This window comes from Antrostomus carolinensis, unplaced genomic scaffold, assembly GCF_000700745.2.
Source record: "Antrostomus carolinensis isolate BGI_N321 unplaced genomic scaffold, ASM70074v2 scaffold1033, whole genome shotgun sequence".
Taxonomy (NCBI): Eukaryota; Metazoa; Chordata; class Aves; order Caprimulgiformes; family Caprimulgidae; genus Antrostomus; species Antrostomus carolinensis.
This window is the reverse complement of record NW_010304231.1, coordinates 73350-79643: the sequence shown is the minus strand read 5'-3', so window position 1 is coordinate 79643 and position 6294 is coordinate 73350.

The window sequence follows — 6294 nt, the reverse complement described above, 5'->3', positions numbered from 1 at the left end:
GTCTACTGAAAGCAGAAGCTGACACAAGTGGGATACAGTGAAAACACATGACAACTTAGATACAAAAAATGTGTTATAGCAAAGATTAATCTGATTGAAAATGGAAATTTTCCTGGGAAGGGAAGGCTGTGATGGAATTGGGAAAGTAGAAATGCTAACTAAGACAATTTTTGAAAGCAGAAGGCTTGTATTATGTAAGAGTTAAAAACCCCTTTTGTCTGTCCAGAGATGAATTATAACTCTTGAGAGTTTATCAAGCTTTATGGGAATTCCATGCATAACTGGGTGGGATACAGACACCTCATCAGGTACAGAAGTACTCCTTGCCATGCTCTACCTGCGTGACACTGTCACATGAGAGCAATCAAAGGAGAGAAAACTCTCACAGGGAGAGACTTCCTCTTCTAGAGAGAACTCAACTAGGTGGAGATGGATCATGCCAGACATCCTGTCTCACGTACACTGTCAGTTTTATTCTTCCCTAAAACTGTAGGCTCACGCACCACTTGTAGCTTACATCAAATGCTGCGGTCTTGCGCCCAGCCCAGGGTTACATACTTCTGTTAGGTGTGCTGCTGCTCCTGCAGTGCTAGGAATGCTGGAGGGGTGCCACCGGCTGTTGGTAAATACAGGCTGCAGTTTGACAGTAATTGCTTTCTTCCTGGAGTTTCAGAAATTACGTACAAAAGCAAACAAAGTGCGAGAAAGCACAATGCTTCAAGTGCATTTATATCATATGCTTTTTTTTTTTTAATACATTCCTTTGAATATGGTTCAGTTAAATACGTGAAGTCTGTAATAGAGGAGCAAATCATATACTTGGAAATGTCCTGAGAGTTATCTTGGCCTTAATTATTTATAAGCCTTTCCCTCTCCTGGCCATTAGGTAAATTTAAGGAAGCAGGGGAATGCTTTGTGACTGGAGCAGCACCCTTCACCACACAAAGCAGCTTCTGCTGTATGGTTTCTTCCTCATGAAACACCTACTAGTGGCTTCCCTTGCTCCTTTCAGCCTGTCTTTTAAAACTACTAACAAAAAAAAAAATATGGCCAGGCCCAGCTGCCTTTGGGAGAGTGAAGGAAGAATTTTTCATATTTCTGGCTTATTTTGGTTTTAGGTTTGGAAAAGGTGTAAAATGTTCATTTATTTGCTTTTTGTGTACTAGTGATTTGACCTATTTTCACTGTAATATCTCATAAAGAAAAAAAAAAAATTACTGTTTTGGAAAGGCACAAATTTTTATCTGCATGAAAAAAAAAATTACTGTTTCGGAAAGGCACAAATTTTTATCTGCAACAGGTAATTTAAACCCCTCAGGAGATGTTTCTGTTTTGTACAGAAACTGAGTTTTCTTAAAAATCAGAAGCAATTCTGAGTTACATACCACAGTGTGAATCTGACCCAGTTCTTTGTGCAGGACTGTCCAGTGAAGAAGAGTAGTTGCTAATAGGTGGCTACTGCTCTGAGTCATGATAAGCCTTTTTCTTCCTGAACCACTACAGCTGTGCCATCTGCAGCCTGGAGGTATTTCACTTTGGTGCCCAGTATTGTGCTTTGAAGATATTCTTGGTTGTACAAGATACGTGGTTTTTGCTACCTCTGTGTATGTGAATAACAGTATTCTATTGCTGAACAATGGGGCAGTGGTACCTCGTGAAACCTGTTTTGTACATGGAAGGATTTCTTGCAAGAATGCTCAATGATTTCTCCTCTCTCCCCTTGCAAGATGCAGTGGTGTTGTGGGGGAATCAAATGCAATTGGAGAGATCATACATCCGTATCTGCTGCTTTTGCACTGGCAATATACTGGTGAGGCTTCCATGTCTAGGATCGAGTGAGTTAAGTAAACATGTCTTGAGCTGAGACATAGGTGGTCTATATCAGGCTCTATCTTTAAACTGCTTTCTAGTGAAAGCTCTTAAGAGAACTTATGTTGTGCTTGGAATGAGATCTGGGTTAAAGGTTTAGTTTTATTCTGAGTCAAATCTGTTTTCATTCTTTATCCTCTTTTGCCATCTTCAGTCTTCCTTGTGTTCCCCACAGCCATTGACTTCAACCATATGGCTTTTTGAAGTAAATAACTTAAATAGGTTTCCAATGTCTACAATAGCAAAGGCGTTGGCTCATTGTTCATTTTTTTTCTTGGTTTGGTGAAACAGAAGAATATTGAACTTTAAGAAGAATCCACTAAGACATGGTGTCTCTTCACCTTCCTAATGATGAAACTGTATTTGGATAGATGCTTTTTCAAAAACCTGTTTTGATTTTACATTTTGTACACGGTGTTTGTCATTGAACTGTTTCAGACAAAATATTCTGCAGAATGAAGTTTAGCTTTCCAATGAGCATGTGCTCTAAGGAGTTAAAGGTTTAAAATACAGTCAGAGTACTCTGCTGCCCTGGTCCTGCACCTGGAAATTATGTTAGGTGTGGGGACCCTGAGAGTGCCTGTATGCTTTAATGGTCCTGACTAGCCTCACCTGGGGCTTCCACCCCACCCTCTGCCCCCAGGTCTGGGACCCCCATTTCAGATCAGCCCAGGGCTGTCACTCCTTGCCTGAGCTCTGTGGTTGGTGGTCTCCAGCCTTGTCTCCTTGCTGCCCTAGATGGGGCTCCCCAGGTGCCTCCTGGACCTGGTTCAACCTCTGCCATGCCCAGGGTTGTCAATGGACCCATTTCCAGCACCCAGCTCTGCTCATCTGGCTCATCTCCTGAAGGAATGTGCCACACTGGGTAAGAACAGTGCGCTGCTGGGGTCACCCTTGGCTCCCTACTCACCCCCTCTCACGGGACAGCCCTGCTCCTGCTGCTCCCTGGCAGTGCCTGTGCTTTCATATTGCACTTACTGTCATCAGCATGCACTTGTCTAAGCATTACAAAAGTCTTACTCAGACTGTACTTTCTCAGATACTTGAGGGTTTTAGTGCCAGATTTTGGTTTTTATTTTGACCATCTCTGGAGGTATCTAAAAGACGTGTGGACGTGGTGCTTAGGGACATGGTTTAGTGCTAGACTGGGTAGTGTTAGGTTTACGGTTGGACTTGATAATCTTAAAGGTCTCTTCCAACCAAAGCAATTCTGTAATTCTGTGATTCTAACTTTTGATTTTGAGGTTTTACTTTTGAATTTATATTCATTTCAAGTATTAGTGATGGCTCACTCATCTGTGAGTGGATAGATGGGCAGGTAAAGTGTTTGTGCTTCTGCAAAGCCTTTTTTTTTGTAGTTGTGGTTTCTGGGACATGAATGGGGAAATTTTGTTGTTGTTGTTTTATGTGCCTACAAAGTACGTACTTTACACAAAGGGAATTTCTGTTTAGCTGAATGTTTAAATTCTGAAGCTTATACTCCTACTAAAAACCTTGTTTAGTTCAGCACACTTGTTAGAGTAAGCTTAACTCGCAGAGAGCAATTGATACATAAATTTGAAGTGTGACGGTGGGAAGGGGAAGAAAGAATCCAAAATAATCAATACATGAAGCAAAAAGAAAATAGGAAAAACACCCAAGGTTTGTAAAGACCTTAGTCTAGTTTCTTTCCAGAAAAACAAATCATTAACTAGAAGATGTCATGTCTGTGTCTTTCACATCTGAAATACTCTTAAAAGAAATCCTTTTTTAAAAGCAGAATGAGTTCATAGTTATCTGATGAGCTTTTTAATGGTTTGCTTTAGTTTCATTTCTTTTGTTTTGTTTTAATTGTAGTGAAAGTGTGGGTTTGAGGAGGAAAGTGGTGTGAATGCCTGAATAGTTTGGTTAACTTGGTTAGGGATATTGCTGGTCCTTGACAGTCCTTTAACCAGGAAAAGAGATCCTGTAATGAAATAATCCTTCATTTGGAAGACCCTTCTATCTCCAGTCTTCTGCTTTTTTTAGTTGTCTGCAAAATAACTGTGAATAAAAATGGGTGCTCCTGATGTTTTTAAGATAAAACATAAAGAAGCTAAATACCCTGTTTACTTAATGAACCTCTAAGTATTTAGGGCCTTTGAGATCTTATTTGGAAAGCTTACCAGAAGCTTTCTGAGTGTCAACTTCACAGAAAACCCAAGTGGAAAGTTGGTCAAACATCCAGAAGATGTGTAAACAGAAAAGTTAGACATGTGCATTGAATTGAGAATTAATAGCTGTTACAGGCTGGACCAATCAGAGCCAGTTTAAACTGTCCCAGTCTTGCCACCTCAATTCATTTTTTAACTGGAAACTAATTTAAGTGTGACATTTCGTGTGAAAGAGCTGTCATCAAGCTTTCATATATATTTAAGTGAAATAAAAAGCAACTCAAATCCTGTTACGCAAAGTGCATCCGTTAACCTGTTTGTGTGTCTGTGTCTTCAGAAAGTGGTTCTGGCTGATCGCCCTTGGCAGAATTGAGGAAAAACTCCTTTTATTTTACTGCTTCTTGAAAAACGAAGGAAATATTGGCCTTGTTTAGCTGAGCACAGGATATAACTTAAAGCAATTGCTTTGAAATCCATGTTAACTTTTCTATTATACAGGAATTGGTGGGTTTATTCCAGAGTAGCATGTTTGCACACGAATCTTCTGGGATGGCTTATCCTGTGATAGCTGTAGCGTGCCTGGTGAGCAAGGCCAATCACTTTTTTTTTTTTTACTGACATTGATTTCATCTTTAGGCTACTATTAACTATACAGTTACTGTACAGAGGATGGTTCATGTTCTGCAAGGAAATATGTACAGCTAACAGTAATGTGAGATAAGATTTTTTTTTTTTAATTGAATTGGCTAGCTAAAACTGTCCATGTGTCCAATTTAGAATAATCTGCAAAGCCAGAGACTGAACACAAATGCTGTTCTTGATAAGACATAGTCCTCCACACCCTTCCTTCTTTGTAATTTCCTTCCATTATTCCCACTTCTCAACTTCGTGCTGTGGTTTTGGATAGGTTGGTAGGCAAGGTAATTACCAAATGGTTGGCTAGGGGGTTAAAGCGCTAGCCAGACCTGTGTGTTTTAATACATAGATCTGCTGCCATTCTCCTCACTGATCTTGGACAAGCTGGCTAATGTTTGTTTCAATTCCTCTTCTGTGAGTCATAGGTAACATGTCCTTGCTTCATCAGATTGTTGTGAAGGTGTATTCATGCATCTTTGATGGCTTCTGATGTTACAGTGATGCAAGGTATAACAGCTCTCCCAGGCAGTCATGTGAAAGTAATACATTATGTCTGTACCCACAAAAGTTAGAAATGGGAGATTAGACTACAGCAGCTAATTTGATAGATTTATTTGCACTTCAGTCAAATAGCACATGCTCCCTCTCAAAGGCTCTAAGCTTTTCTGTGGCAAAGATTGTAAACTATCAGGGTAGTTGCACACCTGACCAGTGAGAGGTTGCTCATGATTTTCTCTTTGTGTGGGGATTTTTTTGTTTTGTGTTGTTTTAACTCCATAATAAATGCCAAGATACACTGGCTTTGGAAAATACACTTTATCAAATATGTGATAGTTCTGTTTCTAGCATAATGCTAATCACTGTAGTCAAACGGTCTGCTTCCAATCATCTCCATAGCAACTACATTCAGTAAAAAGTGAAAATAACTGATTCATGCAATTCTGTGCCAAATGATATATATGAGCAATGTCCTATCTGTTTGAAATGTCACATCCAGCTAAATGATGCATACTCAGCTGGCAATGCTTTCTGTTGCACCTCTTAAGAAGCAAGGAAATGGGAGCTAGTTTTTGTTTGCCATACTCTTTGTTAAGAGAAATGAACTTTTAAACACCAGCGTTAGTGTCCCTCCATCTCTTTCTCTGGAATATTCAAATAAAACCAGGAAGGCTTAGTAGCAAGTAATTTGCTTTTTATTTCATTCCTCTCTGCATGTGGAAAGTGACATTTTAAAGCTGGTTATGTCAGTGCAAGTGCTTTGTTTTGGTTTAGCTTGAACCTGTTCCTAACTGACTTTTTTTTTTTTAAAGTGGATCTTGCAGATGAGAGTCATAGCTTCTTAAATGTCATTATTTCTGTATCTCTAGTTCTTCTGTCTGCTTTGTATTTTGGCTTAACAGTTGCATATGTCCCTGATAAATTTTAGGAGTAGTAATTAGAAGCAATGTCTAGAATATGTGTTCTCTTCCTCCCACTTGGTTTTATCCTGGTCTGTGACAGCTGCTCCTGCAGTTACTCATTCCACCTGGAAGGGTGAAATGCAGAATCCCTTTCGAGCTGAAAGTGAGCAAAATGTCAGGTATTGCCTCAGAGGAGCCTTCTCTGAGATGGCTTGGATGCTTCTTGCCTTTCACATGCATACTTTAGGTTTGATTTT